The sequence below is a fragment of the Cygnus olor genome, chromosome 5 (genome assembly GCF_009769625.2).
Source record: "Cygnus olor isolate bCygOlo1 chromosome 5, bCygOlo1.pri.v2, whole genome shotgun sequence".
NCBI classification, from domain to species: Eukaryota; Metazoa; Chordata; class Aves; order Anseriformes; family Anatidae; genus Cygnus; species Cygnus olor.
The window spans coordinates 19,899,769-19,920,310 of record NC_049173.1 but is presented as its reverse complement, the minus strand read 5'-3'; the positions used below and the strand labels follow the sequence as shown (position 1 = coordinate 19,920,310).

The 20,542-nt window shown below is 35.8% G+C and overlaps 1 long non-coding RNA gene across 3 annotated transcripts in view; it reads right to left on the bottom strand.

The window, feature by feature from the left end:
* Window positions 1-3,863: 3,863 nt before the first annotated feature.
* LOC121071421 overlaps window positions 3,864-20,542 on the bottom strand; it is a 40,123-nt gene continuing 23,444 nt past the window's right edge. For all 3 annotated transcript variants that reach the window (XR_005820586.1, XR_005820587.1, XR_005820588.1), the window contains 3 exons: window positions 19,130-19,298; window positions 12,781-13,649; window positions 3,864-3,875 (listed from right to left, as the gene is read on the bottom strand). This is a non-coding gene — a long non-coding RNA (uncharacterized LOC121071421). The remainder of the gene's footprint in view (window positions 3,876-12,780; window positions 13,650-19,129; window positions 19,299-20,542) is intronic.

Sequence of the window (20,542 nt, the reverse complement as noted above, 5' to 3'; positions counted from 1 at the left end):
AAATCCAAAAATATGTTCTCATTGTGTTACCAGTCCAAATATTTACAATTATAAACAACAAAAATACATAATTTCACCAAGTCCCCTGACAATGCTGTCTCAGTGGATGAATCTTCCCACAGTCACTCCCAATAACATATATCAAAAGCAACATAAAATGGAGGGAAATGGCAGTAACACATAACTATGCTTGACTTATCCCTCATTTTCTGTGTGCAATACTTACAGAGAGTTCAATTATAAAGAAATATTACAAAGAGAAACTTGATGTCCATTCCTGGAAATACATCCTTGAATTTGACTCTCTCTATGAACTTTTTTCCATAAACACCCTGAACACAAAATGTGTTGCATAAACTAGAGGATTTACTTTGCTGCTAAGAAGGCTGTGTTACTCTCCAGTTAACCACTAAAGATGATGACAGAAAAACCACATAAGGTCATTGGTTTTGTAATGTAAATATTAAAGTGTTAACAGAAAAAATCTCCATTCATAAACAAAACTAGTGTTCAGCTGAATACCAGAGAAATCTTTAGAAGACAGAAACAAATAAGCAAGAAACACTGCAGGAATCAAATATCTTGCTCGTAAGAATTTTAGAATAGCACGGTAGTCCCATTTTTATTTATTTAATTTTTTTATCTGAGATCTAATAAAACAACTTGAAGGTGAAGAAAAAAAAAGAAAAAAAGCAGCAATTACGAATAACCTCATAACACATATGCTCTGCAGTGAATCTTCAAAGCCAATGAAAGACTGTTTGGGAAATAGGTATCTTCCACATTTATTTGATATCTTAGAATGACCATAACACCTATCTTGTTCTGACAGAAAAAAAAAAAGGTGACATTTACTTAAGACTGAAATTCATTATGTACCATCCAATACCTCTCTTCATTAACCCTTATCATTGTCTTTCCCAGATACTCATCTATTGGCATGTAACAGTCTAAAAAGTCCTCATATTTAATCTAGCCAAGCTTCCTTTTGGTTCACAAAGAACATGATACCAACACTCTAATCAAAGTTAAATTTTATCATATTTTCATCTTTGAATTTTACCTCTATGTTAACAGATCTGCACATAGATAAAATAGGAATTCACTGCCTGTTAAGGACTGGCACATGTCCGTTGTCATTGCACAGCATCTATGGTGAAATGAGTCTCAGTCCATCCCAGAAGCGCAGCAGGGATCAGTCGATTCTTTTTGCTTTAAAATGGGTAATTCAGTTAAGCACACAGTTTGGCTAAACTTGGCTTTACTGTATATGATGTCAGAACATAAATTTAGAAAGTTCTTACGGTATAAATGCATTATATCTATACCTAAGAAGATATGAATAATGGTACTTATTAGCTTCTTAATAATAAAGATAATTTAAAAATCACAGAAAAGAGCCTCACATTAGAAAAATATTCAGAAATAGATTAAAAAAATAATGAATGCATCAGGGGTTGAGATAGAAATAAAATAAGGCCATAGTAGTTTTGCTTGTCATTTAAACTTAACTTGACCAAGGCAAAATTCTTTAAAACACTAAGAGTAAAATGCCTCTCTTCTGACATCTCTACATCTGAAATCATTTAAAGAGAAAATTAAAAATCTGTATTGGATTCTATTATGTAAGGGAAACAAAATACAGGTAAGTAACATTTCCAATTCATATAAAGAAGCAAAATTCTCCATAACGTGTTCTGGTATTATGTTGGTCGTTTCCAAGAATGACACCAAAAAAGAATGAATGGTCAATAAAAATAGCAAACAAAAGAGTAGATATATGCAACTCCCATTTAATGCCATTTAATGTACTTCTTCAAATCTTTCAATTCACCTCCCATTTCTAAGAAAGACACATTACTACACCAGGAATGAGAGTGTTATTTAAATTGGACAGAATCCCTTTCCGGAATCCCTTTCCTATTGCCAATAAGCTCATGCCATGACTCATGTATTTTTGTCTATAAAGACAAAAGTCTTTAAAAAAAAAAAAAAAAGAAGTGCTGGTGCAGGGCCCCCCAGAGCAATCCTGTAGTTCTGCCTGAATAATCAAAGAGACAACAGATAACCTTATGGTCTCACTGTAAAGGTTTAAACTCCACAGGCTTCATAAGACTTGTCTCCAGAGATGTTTTGAAAATAACTTTCTTCTGCTGATAACCTAAATTTTGATATTTTTTTTTTTGTCACCAGCTTGCTGATGTTACCCATGATATCACTTTATTTGGATAGATTTCATCTCACTAAGAGATTGAAAAAATACTTTATTTACACACACAATTAAGAGACCCATGCTTAGCCATAGATGTTAATTTTCTTTTTACCTGCCAATGAGAGAACTTCAGGAATGCTTCTGAGCAGAAAATAGTGGCAGGTTTTCATTTAAAGTTTATTGATTTGTGAAAGCTTGTATAAGCTTGTACCCTACAGAGGTGTGAAAAGTCTTTAACTGATGTAATGGCTATAGATTGACATTTTCTTTAGATTTGTGCTTGTGAAAGAAGCAGTGCTGACTACAGAAATGTTCTGAACAGATGTTTGTAACTCAAGTGACATTGGTATTACTACCGTTTAAAATACAGTACGTCTTTGAACATTTTCAAGTATATTATTCAGGAGCCAGAATTTATAGACAATATTTATGTCAAACTTACAATGAGGGCATTTATAGTACTGCATGTTTCAGTATAGCTCAGTGAGTTCATAGTTCAGTAAGGCATGGATAAACCTGCTTTTCTGAACTGAATGAATTCTCTGTTTGCCTTTCAATAATTTCTTCCTAGTTAAATAAGCAGAACAAACTGTGAATGAATAATAAAAAGATAGGACTGTCTTTAGTAAAGGAGCTGCAACTTGCCCTAAGCCAAAAACAATATTTAGAATCAATTTTCTATTTTTCTTCATCTTGTGAACATTCATACAGACCTACAAAAAAAAAAAAAACATTTAGTTCTTCAAGGGGTATTCAGAAAAACTTTGGAAGTAGCTGCAACAGTCATTACCAATTCCACTGTCTAAACAAGAATTGCAGTCTATATGTTCCTGAGGCAGAGGTTCTTTACTAAAAATCTACTGTGGAACAAGAGAGGAAATGTGTTCTAATGGATGTATTTTGGACACCCAGGTTCAGTCATGCTCCTTTACAGCCTCTCTCTGTGACACTGCAATGTGACTCCATCCCAGTTTGAGGAAGATACTGTACAAGGTTAGTGGGAATATTCCCAACTTTCAATTTCCAAACTACTTCAGTTTACAAACCCATTGGTATCTACAAATAACAGATCACGTGTTTAGGTACCTACCAAAATAAGGATGGTATTTTGAAGCATTCAAGTGGAATTAACAATTGCCATCATATTAATCAGGGGAGAAGGCAGTGAGAAACACTAAGGAGATGAGACAAGCTAAGGAGGTGAGACAATTTGAAATCTTATATTTTTCCCAGATCTGGGTTCTCATTGACTGACACAAGTTGCACACCTATAAAATACTTGGATTCACAGCCTGGATTTAGCCAAACCTGTCAGGAGATGCCCGCATAAGGATACGTTTCAGACTTCATGCTGGAGTTCCCCATAGCCTGTTCTTGTGAACCCTACTAAAGGACATATCAAAGAGAACAAACAGACCAGTAGTGATGATCTTTAATATTTTAAACAGATATGCGTGCTTTCTTGCTTTTTAATTTTTTCAGCATATTTTTACATGGACTCAGTGCAAAAGATGCATATGACACCCGTTTTCAGAAATGACCATGGAGGGAATAAAAAACAAATGTTATTTCAAATACATATGTTTGATGTGAAATAGAAATAGGTTTAAATATATAAGTCAAAAATCTGAAGCTGTTAAAGACTTGGAATTATAGTCAATTTCTAATTTGATTTTAAGATCATTAGGTTAACATCTCCCACTTTAAGATGGGTTAAGCCCTATAGATAGATTGTCAAGAAACATGTTTATCATCTTTAAAAGTAAAGAGACAGATAAAGCGACTTCCATTGTTCCTTTGAGGCTTTATACAGTCTATAACACTTTTTCATAAATACATTTTGAGCTGTCACTATTCCAAAACAATTGTGACCCCCCTTGTGAACGTCCATGCAACCACAACTACAGACAGTATAGTCAAGGAAGTATCAGCACACATTTCCAAGAGAGAAGTGGAACCTTGAAGACAAGAAAGTGAATTACAGCTTTCTTAAGAGTTTTTGAAACTGTTTATAACATTTCCCATATCTTCAGTGCCTTGAAGCCCAATCCAAGGTCCTTTGAACTCAACGTAGGAAGTGAAATTGATTTTTACAAGGCTTTGGATCAGACTTTAGGCTACATCTCTCCTTAGTTATTCTTTTTAATGAATACCTATTCATAGCTTCATAAAAGGTACTGATTTGACCTCATGGCTTAGCAGAAACTAAAAGCTGGATAAAAAAGTAAACATCATCATTCTCCTATGCATGCAATGAAGTATCTAAATATGTAATAGGAAAAGTGTAAACCTATCTGTAGTGCATCAGTCCAACAACTGCTTCTTCTGCTTCCCCCAAATCAGTTTGCCTGTCCCTAATTCATATATTCAGAAAAATTCAAATGCACACCACGGGAAGGAAAGTGGTTCCTCTAATAAATATTTCCTATAAACCAATGAGATAAGCACACCTCAAATGAAACCAAAACCCAATCCAAAGCATTTGTGCCCCACTGTTTGAGACAAAGCCTTGAGAAAATTTTTTTTTTTTTTTTTTTTCAAGCAGATCGGTTATCATTAATGTGCTTCAAGACATACAAAGATAGAATGCATAACTATGAAATATCTCCATAATTAGAATACTCAAAGTGAAATATTCAAAAATGTTGAAAGGGTAATGCATCTTCCTTCAATATAGTGCAATATTGTACAACTGCTATTAAATTGAAATCTAGCTATTTCCCATGTGACATTGTATTACAGATTCACCTATAACCCTAGATGTGTATAATTTGGGATTATTGAGATCTTATACTGTATGGTATTTGCTACTTTTACCTGAATTTGTTCTTCCCAGGTAACCATATAGCAGATAAACAATTCATTGCTCCTTCCAGTAAATAACCAGATGTTCTCACATTTTTTGTATTGCCTGGACCATATTAAGATCTTCAAGAATAATCTTATAAATTTGTAGCATAACAGCTCAAATCAGAAAAGAAACAAAAACAAAAAAATGAGTGATAACGTTAGTGTAGAAGGCTGATGAACAGATTTACCAGACATATTAGACCTCAGTCCAAGTTCAGATGTAACGTGTAAATGCATTTAAAGGAGGATAAAGTAACGTGAATTACGTAATCTCTCACTCTTCTCAGCTCATAAATTATTACCCCATTAAAACTTTAGAACTGGTAAGGAAATGTTATCTACATCCTCCCTTTTTGGATCCTTGCTTATCACGTTTATTTTAAAACACAGTAAATGTAGTGAGATAAAATGACATGGAAGCAAGTTTACACATAATTCTACTCTAACCCTACCCTTTCTTTTGAAACTCAGCTTCTTTTCTTTCTTTGAAATCAGTGCACACTGTAAAACTTGTGTTAACAACTGTAAAGGTTACATAATTCTCATGGTTCCCAGTTTCCAGCAACGACATATATTATGATTTCATTTCAGAGTTAAGAATTTTTTTCACTGTCCAGGAAAAATGATAAGTATTGTAAAGAAAGCAAATATTTTAACACTATGAGTTACCTCTAAGTAAAAGCTAAGTCAATAATTCTGTTTTTCCTCCCGTAAACTCTTTCACTTTATTACTCCAAAAAATATAAATACCAACTTTCAATGAAACATTCATAGCTCTGCACTTTATTTTGTGCACACAAATAAATCCTCTTATTTTCTTTCAAGGGTGATTTATCAGACTATGTCTATACTACAAGGACTTTACCAGTATAGACAAGTAGAACTTTATCCCATGCCAACAAAAACTTATTTGGGAGCTGCATAATATGACCCACCCTAAGCTTTCCCCACTCCTCAGTGAAACTACCTATATTGACAAAACAACTTTTAATCTGCATAGCTAAGTTAATTAGTGATTACAATTGTTCATAACCCCTAGCAAAATATACTTGCTGAAGTCTGTATTATGGGTGCGTTTCAGCTTTTACAGCATAGCTATAACATTTATTTTGCGTTCCTCTTCAAAACTAGAAAAGAAAGGCAGTCTCACTCCCCTCACCCCCCCCCCCCCAAAAAAAAAAAAAGCAAAATCTTGCCAACAGTCAGTCTGGAGCTTTTGCAACTAGCATCAGGTTAACGGGTGGCTGATCCTTAGCTCCTGCTCAAATAGTTGTCTGTAGTATGTATCAAAAGTTAGTTACGTGAGTATCAACATAAAAATATCAGTTCCTTGCATCTTACAAGGCTCTAACTTTAGAAAGCATTATCTTACCCATGAAAGCCTCATGAAGGCAGGGAAGAATTAATGAACCTTCACCTGAGTGACCTGTGCTGATACTCTTCTGGTTAGCAAGGTAGAACTCCATCTCAGAGCTAACAGCTTATCTAAGTTTTGTAGACTCTGTAGCCTTGAGACCTGAGAATTGCTCATCGCCTGGCTCTCCCTTTAGGTCTGTAAAATATGCAAGTGCAGACAAAATATTAGATAATGAAGGCCTTCCCTCATAAGTAAAGCTGAAATAGCAACCATCCATAACCAACTTATCACACAAAATGGATTCCAGTCCTAACCCCAATGTTTCTATTGGTTATGCTTTGATCAATACCAATGTTCACATGACTTTTTTCAAGTGTTACAAGTATAGTTGGAATAGTTGCAATAACTGGTTTTCCTCTGGGGGCAGTTCTAGAAAAAATAAAAGTGGAAAAACAAGATCTGTGGTAAAACTGATTCAGTTTTTGTTCAGTGGTAAAACCAAAACATTTTATTTCAGTTTGGTTTGTTTATCATTTATAGCCAGTTTAAAAGATAATGCTATCAGGACTGATTTCTTTTTTTAAGTCTAGAAAGCAAAATATTTAATGTGAAAGTATTAAAATTAGATCTTTTAAATTTCTCAGATTCTTCTGAAAAAACAATATGTTGAAACTAACAAATCCACAATGTGTTTGAGTCTGAGTCACTAACTGCATTTTCTGCCCAAAAAAATAAATCAGTGCTTTGGTCAAGATGTTTCACTTCAGTCTATTTACCAATTTTATCTTCCTGAACTCAAATAAACTCAGCTATCAGATCGTACATCTCTAAAAAAATCTTTTCCATGATATAAACATCCTATACAGGTTCAGATTTTTTTTTTTCCTGAGCAATATTATAATTGGTATCTGTTAATGCTTGAACACTTCTGTGACCTTCTACCTGAGTCACTAGATCAGAAGTGCTGAATATTTGCAGGAATACAGAGTATTCCAGTAAAAAATTCAACCTAGTGATTCCTCCTTTTTCCTTAGATTGAAAGGCATGTATTTCAGAAGCCTTTAAGGCACAGTTGCCATTAGAAGCCATTGTTATACTTGATTAGTTTCTAGCATCCTGGTCACTTTTGCTATGGTGTATTCTTTACCCAGTCAGCAAATCCATGACTCATTACAGTAATAATGCTTCCTATTTTAAGAATGAAGAAAAAAACTAATAAAGTTAAGCTGTTGTTCAATTATATTTATTGTAATTATTTTCTGAAACAAGATAAGTATTCCAAAACCACACATTTCACTTGCAATTATGTCATCTAATTTAAATAGCAGAAAGCAGTCCACTTTTTAAAGGTTTGTGCTCTAAGACATGAAGTAATTCAACTGCCACTTCCCAGGCTTCTTATTGACTTGACATTTAGGGCCTTTTCTACCCGCTCTACTTGTTGCTGACTCTGCTGCTCTAATCTACCAATTTTGTATTCCTTTGCAACTGGCAGTAATGCTTCAAGAGGGATGAGGATTACAGCCCTCCCCTGATTAGTGCAGGCAAGAACATGCTTGAGGAATTCCTGGATTCTAGTAGGAATCCCAAAATATTAAGGAAAGCCAAAAAAAAAGGAAAGCTCAAAACTATTGAGTTATTACCACTACCCGGGTATCAGCAGTAACTGTCAGGCTGCAGGAAAAAGAATAAATACTGAAAGAATACTGAAAGCAACTTCAAAAAGATTGTGAGGGCTTTTGTTGTTGTTGTGGTGTTTTGTTTTAATAATTCTGGCTATTTACTGTGTCAGAAGGAGAGACAAGAAGAGGTTTAAAATGTATGTCTATCAGACTGAGTCTTAGCACCACCAAAAAGAATTTGAGGTGTGTTAGCATCTGGATGTCAACACAACAAAGCTGAAACAGAAAATTTGGAACTTAATATATAGCTTTATAGGAATTAAATAGATTTGCACACGCAAAAAAAGTTAAAATTTAGTGCTCTTATTTATCAGTCAGGTGTTTTGTGATCATAGTTTTGAATAAAGATCACATAATCTCTCTCCAGGCATGTAATACTTCATCTACATTAACCCTGAGATCGCCTGTGCTGAAAACAAATTGAAGCTTCATGCACTCCCACAACCCAGCTCCACTTATCCACGCCATGACCAGTACCAACCATGGACACTCACACTCATGGGGACCACCCATCAAAGCCTACCTCAGAGCAATCAAAATTTGCTCATGGGCCTGCTATTGATAATACAAAAGTATTATTTATAGGTAGTAGCATAATAGTTTGACCCAGATCAAGAAAGAACCTTAAGGCCAGTGGATTTGACACTGAGAAGTTTCTTTAAATGGGGTTTTAAAGTAGCACAAGCTATTTCTTGAGCTCTCATATCATCAGTTTAATTCCAGGTTTTATGAATATAGAACAGATCCTAAATGACAAAATCTTAACTTAAGCATAGATGAGCTTTTCCCCAATGAAAATTGAGGAAGACTGAGCATTGTGAGCAGAAACAGCTGGCACAGGAAGTAAGATATGCCATAATAAATTAGATCACTAGTCTTTCTGATCTATTCTTCAGTACTCTGAGTAGAGAAATGCCCAGATGTATTAGAAGTTTGCAGGGAGAGAAATCCCAGCCCACTGTACATGAATGAAAACTATGTATAGTTCCTTGTCTCTACAGGCAGTCTTCTTGTATCCTAGAACATGAGTATGATTAACTTCTGACTCTATAGTCAAGTCCTTTAATGATGCCCCAAAAGTATTGGAAAACAGTCAAGAAGCTATATAAGGCAGAGATGAGAAGAGAGTAATTTTAATTGTGCAATTTTTATTTTCATTATTCTACAAATTTTCCCCTTAGACAAGATATTGCTTGGTCAACCATGTCTGAAGTAGGTTAGCTCTTTGATTACACAGAAGCATGAGAGGATTAAAATTAGGATTAGTATATTATTGTTCACAAAGCATAAATCCTTTCTATTACTGTGGTTTGGAAAAAAAAAACTTGCATTCCCTGTTAATGTCGGTGTTCTTTTGTGCATTTTCCTAAAGTAGAATTTGGACATCAGGAAACAATGGTTTTAAAAAGCTTACAGATTTTGCGTTATTCTCTCCTCCCTCCCCTCCAAACCTCTTTTTGAGCAAATAAAGCATAAGTGATATCCTACAGAATGAACAAACAATTCAAAGTGAAGATACAGGTGGAAAGAAACAAGTTGGTTCCTTAGATGCCCATCTTTAGCTGTACTCAGCATATGCTGTTCTGAAACCAATCAAGTGCTCTTCTGAGATTTTCCAAAAGAGCTAGAAAAGTTTACAAAAATCTATGTTAGAATAACTATTAAATCTGAATTACTTTATTCTTCATCCTATAGACTCCAGTCCTAATCCTAATTTAAGGATAAAATAGAATGGTGATGAATTTTCCTTTTACAGGAATAGGCTAATCAAGCATAGTGAGAAAAACCGACATCAGTAGATGAAGCCAATTTTGTGTTTCAATGCCATATCAGGACAGTGCAATGTGCACTTCGGGTCATTTGCTAACTTCGCAGAAGAGACAATTTGTTTAGGCCCTTGTCTAACACCTGGAAAGTGAGCTTTTAGTAGTTTGTTGACATTGCACCAGTCAGGAAAGTTAAAGCAAATTCACTAAAGCTTAAGTCAATTTGCATAACTTAAAGTGTTAAGTCCTTGCATTTGTTCTCATTTAGGATCAAAGTGAGATTTACTCCCACAGAGATCTTTTGATTACTGAATGAAAACGTAAGGTAATTATGTAGATTCATCTTACACTACAAAATCTTCCTAAATATCTCCATGTAGACAAGACTATTTTATGTATTATGGAAAGGGTAGCCATACACAATAGGATTCTAACTAAAATAACATTTCAAAATTTAACCAAAATTAATCAATTTAATTAGTAAATGCTTTTTATGAAGTGAAGATCAGGAGACTGATTTTTCTTGTTTTGTGGTTTTGTTTTTTTTAGTACTTTTTGTACAACGCCTCGCATTCCTGTTCTTAGGTAGAACTACCATTACTTTCAAGTTCTGAAGAACATTTTCCTTTCGGCCAAAAAAAAATCACCCGTGTAGCACTAGCAAGCCATTGGATCTCTGCAAGCATTAAGTGATTGGGCCTATTTACATACAAGATATTTAGAAAGAAATCAGAAATTTTAAGTTAATTATTTAAACTTAATATTTCTTGACTTTTCCCCTCTATCATTTACAATCATACTATTTTTTACATATAGTTAAATATTCTAAAAAAAATATCTTCATTAGAATATCTCACAAGGCTGAAACAGTCACCACATTCAGCTGAAACTGACTTCTCAGGACATACATAAGACATTAACTAATTTAACTTTCAATGGAAACAGAAAATTTCCAAATCCTGATTTTGGTTACAAACAGTTTTGCCATCATTTTAGACACAGCTTTTTTATTCGCGTATGCTACTAGTTTTATATTTTTCTGTTCTCCCTTTCCCTGTGTTTTAAGATCTTCAGGACAAAGAACTATTTTTGCTCAGGACTGTTAGTACAGATGCCTTCAACCTTGATTGAAGGAGCAGATTGAACATGAAGACATCTGCCACAAAATGTGGCACACTGAACCAGCACTAGGTCACACAACTTGTAGGGCTGGGAAAACAGCCTCAGGTGTATTTTGACATTGCCTGGTTATACATACAGCAGCAGCACAGCTTTTCTTCTGCTACAGAAGCCTATATACCCCATACAGAGTTTGTTAACATGATGATCAACTACATCTGGAAGTGACTGAAACATAAGAGAAACAATACTAAGCTCATTTAATCCCTTTGAGAAATCTTTAGTATCTAACCTAGTTTGGGTCCAAGGTGAGAGATCCTGAGGGATCCAAGGAAATGCAATGCAAGCAAAGTAACAGTAAGATACCTGTTAATAGTACTAAAAAAATACGTTCCGTATTTCCAACCCTCTCAAAACACTGTTCTACCTAAAAATACAGTATGAAAATGTGTTAGCTTCTCTCTTCTCAATGTAGTTGGTTGTTATGTTCAAACACTTTCATCTTGAAGTGCTAAATAATCTGAGTCATCCAAATCCCAATTGTATTCTGATTCCCTAAAACTTCAGTTCTTTTTATGTCACCTTCAGTTGTCTCCTAGATCAGGAGAAAACAAATGGTAATGTGATGTTCAAAATAAAACAGGAGTTACAGCTTTTGGAAAGTCTATTTCAAAAATATTTATTTACTAGATGTCTTTTCTAGATTTTATGATCCATTTTTCCCATCTCAAAGTGTGATTAAGGTATGTGAGGAGAAAGTATGACCTAGGAGCAGATTTTGTGGTAGTGACTATGTATGGAACAGCCTTTTTCATTCCCTTCATCTCAAGGCACCTTCACTATACAGCATTTTGCAAATGTTTTTGCAGCAGACTGCTCTGACACAGCTGGTCATGTTGAGATGAAGATGCTGGGTTTTCTTTGTTCTTCTAAATTCCTATAGGCAAACCAGTTTTTTACATTGTCATCAATTGCAGCTGACTTCCCCTTCTCCCTTCACATCTAGATTTTCTTATTCTTTTGTTGTTCTGTGACCAGCAAAGATTTTAATCAGAGTAGGATGAAGCTAGCATAGATGTAACCCCGTGGGCAAAGTATCAGGTGTCTACAAAGGACTGCATGCCAGTCTGATACAAAAGATATTCCAGGCCTTTCATCTGAAACATGCAATGAGAGTATTTGATCCTCAGATGTTGCTTTACTACCTAAATTAGTAATAAAACCCTAGTTTATTATGTGCAGTTTGTTAATGCCATAGTTCAAGATCTACCTCTTCGTATTAGCTTTCAGTACATATAAAAAATAATTGTGTTCATTTAAAAAACAAAACAGATGTATATTGACTTAATATTACATACCCATGGTGACAAGAATATAAAAAAATGAAATTTATTCTTAATTAAATAACATTTTTAGCTAAGGAAAGATCATATTGAGACTCAGAATAAAATTTGTAATTTTATTGAGCTACCTTAGAAGTTTGGTATGCTGATAGTCTGCATAAGTACTGACTGTCATGCATATGAAGTAGCACATAACCACTGCACATGTCATTCTATCCAGGAATTAGTCTTTCAATAGTGAATTAACCTATAGATCAGTTAAATCACCTGGAGATGTGTACTTCCATTACAGTTTGACTGTTTTAAATGTTTAGTGATGCAATTGTGTCATAATGTAAGTCAATAGTCAAAAATGGATACCATCACAATTATACAAACCAATGTTCTAGGTCAAGTTTTTAAACAAATCTAGATTTTTTTTTAATCATTTTCCTCGGTCAGTATGATTGACCTTTACATGAAAATAATCAGATCCTAAGTATTACTTGTTTCATTTTCATGCAACGGGAAAGTACAGTGATAGTAATGTCTTCCCATTTCTACAGAAGTACAGAACCACTTTTCTTTAGGCACATTAAAGAAGTATATCCAGTCACAGCACACTATTTGCACACAATGAAACAAGCAGAGAATACAAGTAACAGCAGATCATTTCCATCCTATGAGAGACAATTTATCCAATTGCCTGTATTCCCTGAAAGCACACCCACCCACACAACTCAATACAGCATAGCCAACCCTAACTTTTTTTTTGAAGACTTTATCAGAGTAAGAGATGAAAACTAGTGCATCTAGTTCCCTCTCACCTCCTCCTTTGGTGTCAGCACTGCCATCTCATTTCTCCTTGCCCCTACTCCCGCTGCCTCCTGTCTCCCACTCCAGAGACCCAGCTGCACTGGCTGATCTACTTCTGGACTGAACCTGAATCTGTTCAGCCTCCCCTTTGGTCTTTGTTCAGGTAATACTTATCTGTTCAATAGTGCCTCACCAAGGAAGTACACATCTTCCCTTGAAAATCAGCACTATTCCCCACTGACATTCTACCATTAAAACAATCATACATATCAGAAGCTGTTCCACCCCTGGTATATTCACACAGTCTTGTGTATCAGCCTAGAACTTTGAGTGCCTTTTAATTCTGGAGTTAAATGTTGTTCTATGTATATGCAGCTAGTAGTTGGAGGAACCATAATTAGAAAGTAAATAGCATGATTCCTGACTAACTGTTGTATGTTTTTACCACACAGCCTGAAATTCCTTTCCATCAGATAAGATGTCTCCTCGTGTCTGTAGCATGCAAGCTGTAATGTCTCGTGTCCCCTAGACAAATGGCAGAGACAGCAACACATTATTAAACAGTGCATACAGCCTAGATAAAATAAGCAGACTTAAAGTTAAGAAAAGTAAACTGCTATCTTTGTACTCATGTGAAAAACCCTAAAGTCTTAGGAAGTGCACAGGTAGGATTAATTTAAGTTTCTAGTCAACATAGATCTCAAAATATGGGTAATTCAAGTAACAGTGCCCTAGAATCTAGCCTCAAATCCAGATATAAACTCCCTTCTAGATATTAACATATTTTGACTAAAAGATCAGATTAACCAAGATTTGAGAGAACCAAAACCTTTCTGACAAGGATATTTTTTCTTCCCAGGAATTTTGACTTTATTCTACAGTTTAATACATCATTATTTTTATATCACCTTATAAAGTTAATGCTGAAATCCACCAACGTTAGATCCACAGAGCTTTTCCATTTCATCGTGTTTATGTTCTTTTAAACATCTGTGTCTAAGTCCTTTTATTAAATCATTTCCAACTAATATATGAACACATCTAATCTTATTTTCCTAAGTGTCTGGAAGCCTAGACTCATTCTGACCTTCAGATCTGAAATTTGGACTGATGTTTAATATCATGAGGTTAACTGAATGCACTGGCCATCTCTTTTAGAAACTTGGAAATGTCCAATACAACTACTTTCTGAAAATTAATGCCCCATTTTTCTTATATGGCTTTCAGCAAACAGTTCCAGCTAAAGGTATAGACTTGTGATGCTGACTTTTTCATGAATTATATATCCCTGAAGTACAAGAGGGACATAGAACTTCTAGAAAGGGTCCAGCATAGAGCCACAAAGACAATTAAGGGATTGGAGCATCTGTCTTATGAGGAAAGACTAAGTGAGCTGGGCCTATTTAGCCAAGAGAAGAGGAAACTGAGATGGGATCTTACCAACCTCTACAAATACTTAAGGGGACAACGTAAGGAGGATGGGGCCAGACTCTTCTCAGTAGTGGCCAGTGATCGAACAATGGGTAACAGGTATAATTTCAAACACAGGAGGTTTCATCGCCATATGAGGAAGAACTTTACAGTTCAGGTGACAGAGCACTGGAACAGGCTTCCCAGAGAGGTTGTGGAGTCTCCTTCTTTGGAGACATTCAAAACCTGCCTGGATGCCTCCTGTGTAACATGCTGTAGGTGACCCTGCTTGAGCAGGGGGGTGGACAAGATGATCTCTGGAGGTCCCTTCCAACCTCAGCCATTCTGTAATTCTGGGATAGCAAAGCCACTACTCATACCAAATGCAAGTTTCACATTTCCAAGGCTTAGCCTAGCCAGAGATATTCTGCATAGTTTGAGAAATTAAGCATCTTGTTCTATCACAACCTTTTTAAATCTGATAAATATTTAAACTAAATGATATTGATCTGTGAGATGGAATTATGAGACATTGCACAATTTCACTGAGTCACAAAAAAAGAATTCATGATAGGGATGTAGATATGTTCTAGTCGTATTTGGTATTTCCTTTACTGACTACCAATATTTAATCATTTACTATGTCTTTCCACTAAATTCCTGCCCCTTGTCTTCAAGTTCTATAGAAGAAAGCAAGGTACGTGAATTGGTAGATTATACACACAGAATATGGGGGAAATAGATGGATGCTCTCAGCTACCAACATCTTCCAAAAATGTTGGAGATTTGCAAAGTTATGTACCTGTAACATGCAGCAACACAAACTGCTTCTAGCCAAACATTTCTAATATTTCTACTTCCTAATGAGTTCACCTGGATTGCTGAAAGTATACAGAGTATAAAAGTTATAGACTGCAAATTGACAGAAGACAGCGATGACATGCAAACCTGAGATTTTGGGGGAGAGGGAATTTCCTTCCAGGATAAAAGGTTTTGTTCAACCTCTTAACTTGATGATTTATGCAGGTTTTCAAGATAGATGTTAAGCATCATAGCTGTTAAAAATTCCTTATCATTTAATTCATCAAGTTAATGCTAGTAATTTCGGCAGAAGTTCTGTTCAAGCAAAGACTGCAAACCTGAACCTTAAATACAGGATCATTAAAAAAAACTAACATGGATATCTCCCAGCAGGGGACTACACTCAGAACAAATAAACTTCTTCCACAGTTACTTGTTAAAAGTTATAATTCAGGTACCAACCTCAAGCTGGGACATTGCCACTGTTCTTTACTTGAATTCCATAGCCCCAGTTCAATAAAACATATCACTCATACACATGGGGCCTGATCCTGAAGTTTGTAATCTGTCAGAAGCATCTCAGAAAAGTCCTGTTTATCCTGTAGCAGAGCTGAGCACTATACTTTTTATTTATCAAATTAGAGACACAACCCATATGACATTATAATATACATTTTACTTTTTAATAAACAGTTCCTTGAAGTAGTATTAGAGATTTGTTAGTGCAGAACAAAGTTCCTGCTAAAATCTTTTTTTTTTTTAAACCTTAAGATTGCAGTATGGCCACTCAGGAAAAGGCATATTTACAGTCTGCATTGCAAGGTTGGTATCATACCATAAGCATTCTCATGATGAGACCTGATGGGCTAACCTGCCAAAAAATACTTGATTTTTTTTGGCTTACTTCCTCCATTTTTCAACACACCCCCACCCCCATGCTCTTTAAAGTCTATATTTAAGGAGAGAGCAAATCACACATTTTTGACAAGCAGCAACTGGGGTCAAAAAACAACCCCCATCTCCTTCCCAGCTTTCAACTGCCTCAAGCAACATAGCTTGTTTCATCTCATCCCTAGAAAATAAGCCAAATTGAACATGCGTTTGGTAAGAGCTGCCTCTGAAGTGCTTGTCTCCTTTTCTGAAGGACAGACTCCTCCTCCCCTTTCTTTAACTCAAAATGCATTTCTGTGAAGTTTCTGTGAAGTTTTCAGAGGACAGAATAATTTTAAAACTGTAAAACTCCATTAAATATCTTTTCCCCTTCACTAAAGGGACAAAAATTTAAACTCTGAAAGGATTAAGTAGTAGAAAAAATTCTTTCCTCTGGACCATGAAGAGTCACACCTGCATTGCTAATACGAAATGGGCAATTTCATGAGAAGTGTGCTAGTGCTATGAACTGAATTAGGCTAAGCCTCAAAAACAGCTAAGTGATTCATAAAGAAGTCAAAATAGCAAGCCCAATTTATCTTCACAGATAGATTTTTCTTTTTTTACAAGTTGAAATAACTTTTCTGCCTTCATAAAAATGCAAAAGAAAACAACAGCACCCCATCCATATATTTCTACAGCATATATATAAACCTTGTCAGTTACACGTTGCACTGACTTTATCATTTCAGAAACATAGTAAACTTGAGAATCTTCCACCTCTATCAAGGATTCAGTACTACTCATAGAAGCTAAGTGAAGGTGATTTAAACCTCACTGTCTACTAATATCACTGAAAACTACCTTGTTGCCTCCAGGCAAAATATTGCTCTAAATGAAGACATGCAAACAACACATTCTTGTGACAGCAGGATAGAGCTTCCTGTCTCATAATTTGTTGTTTTCAAACCAAGTGTAAATTAGGACTGCAGATTTTGGCTGCTGTAAACACTTCAGTCTGTGTGCACAAAACATTTAGGGAAAAGACGTCTTTCCTGTTCAAGATCTTCACATCTATTCTGGACAGGTATTTCTATTGCACCGTATGCACTACCTTTTTCACCAATGGAAAGTAGCTGTATTTCCAGGGACGTAAGATTCACAGCAACCACTAACAGTAATGCAGGAAGTTCTCATGTACAGTGCAGCCCTTGAATCTTAGTCACAAGGGAAACTATTGTTGAACTAATAGTTTAAGATTATTACACCCAAATAAGTTTATATGCACCTAAAGTTGTCAGATGCTTCCAATTTAGAATTGGAAATTCATTTAATATATAGTCTGATGCAAGATAGACATTATCCTCACAATTCAAATGTGCAATGACAGCAGTAATAAAGAGCTCCTCTTAAAGTGTGTTCTGTTAAATACATTAACAAGAACCTTCCACAGGGAACACCCACACATAGGCTGGATAGGAGATGTCATAAGAAAATAGACATAAGACATTCTCTACCACTTCCATATATCTGTAGATTATTAAGCTAAATGTCTAGATACTTAAAGAACTGTTTAGCTATTAAGCCTATTTGTAAGACTTTAGTCTACCCTATTTACCACAGTAAGGTCTGTAAAACTAACAGTGACAGGACAACTAAGGAAAAAAGCATGTCACAGTCCCTTCTACTATAAGGTGGAAGAAGTATCTACGCATTGAGGCTTAAAAGTAGACCAGACGAAATTTAGCATTCTGCATAGAAAAATAATAATCTTTACAAAAGATGGATTAGTTTCTTTGATTCCAGTACAGCTTGGTAAGTAATGAGAAAAATGTATGAGAAAAAATGTTTTGAATAATACAATTGGGGAAACAAACACCATTAAAGTTTGTCATCTTTATTACAGCTCCAATTAGCAAAAATATCCTTATTTAGGAAAGCATTTATATTTAAATTTAAACATGTGCTAAGGCAGAGGAATTAGTTTTTGCTTAGTTTCCTGCATTCAGATGCGATTGTGGCATATTGTCGCCTACAGGCCAAGATGACCTATGCTTCACAAGAGAGCAAAATTCTGTCCTCCCAGTTCACATGACTATCAAGAAAAAGTAACTAAAGCATTGACATTGATAAAGGTGTGATTTTTATGGATCAAATTCATTCACGTACCAGGTGCTTATGAACCCATTAACCCTGGGAGACAAGAGATACAATGGTCCTGTGCTGGCACTTCACTTCCTAGTGCCATCAGATTGCTTGAGATCATTTACCAAGGAAAGTGATTCAAAGGTCTTTGGGCAGTCTCCCTAGGCAGTGTGTCTGTAACAGAGAAGCCAGTGTTGGAAATACCTCAAAGAGGGACAATGAGATTTTGCTATCACTTCTGGCAACATTGATTCATGTCAGTTTCATTGCCCAGTCTTCAATATTGTAATAAAAGTTGAAATTTCTACACCCAGGATTAAAATGCATGCCTAGGTACAGACATATATTGGAAACACATACATGCACAAGAACAGCTTTTTCCAGCATCTAATAAGACTTGTACTACAATTTTCTCAAGCATCTAATTATTGCACAGTAACACTAATGTATAACCAGTTATTTTCAGACACATCAAGAGAAATGGGAACTGCAGTATAAGAAATATCACTAATTTGCTATTAGTAATTTTTTCCTGTTTCCTTAAAAATCCTTAAACAAGTTTTTTTTAAGGAACAGGGTCTTTAAACAGAATAGTCTTTTACAGATAGCAGGTAATTTCAAAGCATTAAGGGAACATTCAGCACTTTAGTCAGTGTTATTGGTTAGTTTCAATTCAAGCACAGCATATTTTTCCTTGATTGATCAATTCAAGAACAACTTGGTAAATGTATATAGCTTTCTTATAGGGATTAAGAGACTAGATGCTTCAGTGGTCTTACCTGGTTTTCACCTTCCAGTTCTACCTTCTCTATATGGTTAGGCTTCTCATCTTGGACTGATAGAGCAGCTAAACACTCCATGCTCATTCAGGTTTTATTTTCTACTGCTGTAATCAGCAGCTATGTCAAATAAGGCCTGCTGTGGCTGTTCTTTTAACTGATTCATCCACTAAAACATACAGATTAACAATTAATTCACGGGGACCACAGAAGAATCATTTGCTAGCAATGACTTGCAATAATAAAGTTCAATATGTACAAACATAACCTAGAAATGATTGTATAAGTCATTACTAATTCTGAGTCACCTAGTCAGCTCTCCATCGAGTCTTAGATAATATCTTGTAGCTGAACTCAGAACTGCTAACACAAAGTTATAGCAACTTCTCACCTAACAATTACTCATCCCCACTCTGTTCGGTGTAAATTTGATATGAAACATTCCTTGGTAGTTTCTGCCCCCACGCAGCCTACAGAACTTCTGTTCTGAGCAAACACTTAACTTCTTGAAGGTTTCTGTAGCTTTTTGAGGGAATAAACTTATTCAGATGAGCAGGGCAAAAAGTGTCATGCTTGTCCCAGTTCTTACTTGCCTTGAATCCTAAGTACTCATCCATACAAATAGGAAAGAAAGCTGTCTGAGCTGCAAGTGCGCACTGCTGGCTCATGTCAAGCTTTTCATCCACCAGAACCCTCTAGTCCTTCTCTGTAGGGCTGCTCTCAATGAATTCTTCTCCCAGGTTGTTCTCATGTCTGGGATTGCCCTGACCCAGGTGCAGCACCTTGCACTTGGACTTGCTGAACCTCATTAGGTTCACATGGGCCCACTTTTCTAGCTCATCCAGGTCCCTTTGGATTTCATCCCTTCCTTCTGTTGTACCAACTGCACCACTCTGCTTGGTGTCATCTGCAAAGTTGCTGAGGATATGCTTGATCCTACTATTACCTTTGATAAAGACATTAAGCAGCACCGGCCCCAAGACAGACCCTTGAAAGACATCACTAGTCACCAGCCTCCACCTAGACATACAGCTGTTGACCACCACCTCTATAGATATGGTCATCCAGCCAATTCCTTCTTATCCATTGAATAGTTCACCTTTCAAATCCATCCCTCTAATTTAAAGATACAGATGTTATGTGAGACCATGTCAAAGGCCTTACAGATGTCCACATAGATAGCATTGGTTAATCTTTCCTTTTCAAAAGATGTATCATAGAAGGCCACCAGATTGGTGGCTCCTTGTCTGGCATGTGCCTTGGCATTGCTTCCAGGAGGATCTGTTCCATGATCTTCCCAGGCACAGAGGTGGGGCTCATTAGTTTGTAGATTAGATTCCTGGATCCTCCTTCCTACCCTTTTTAAAAATGGGAGTGATGTTTCCCTTTTTCCAGTCACCAGGGACTTCACCT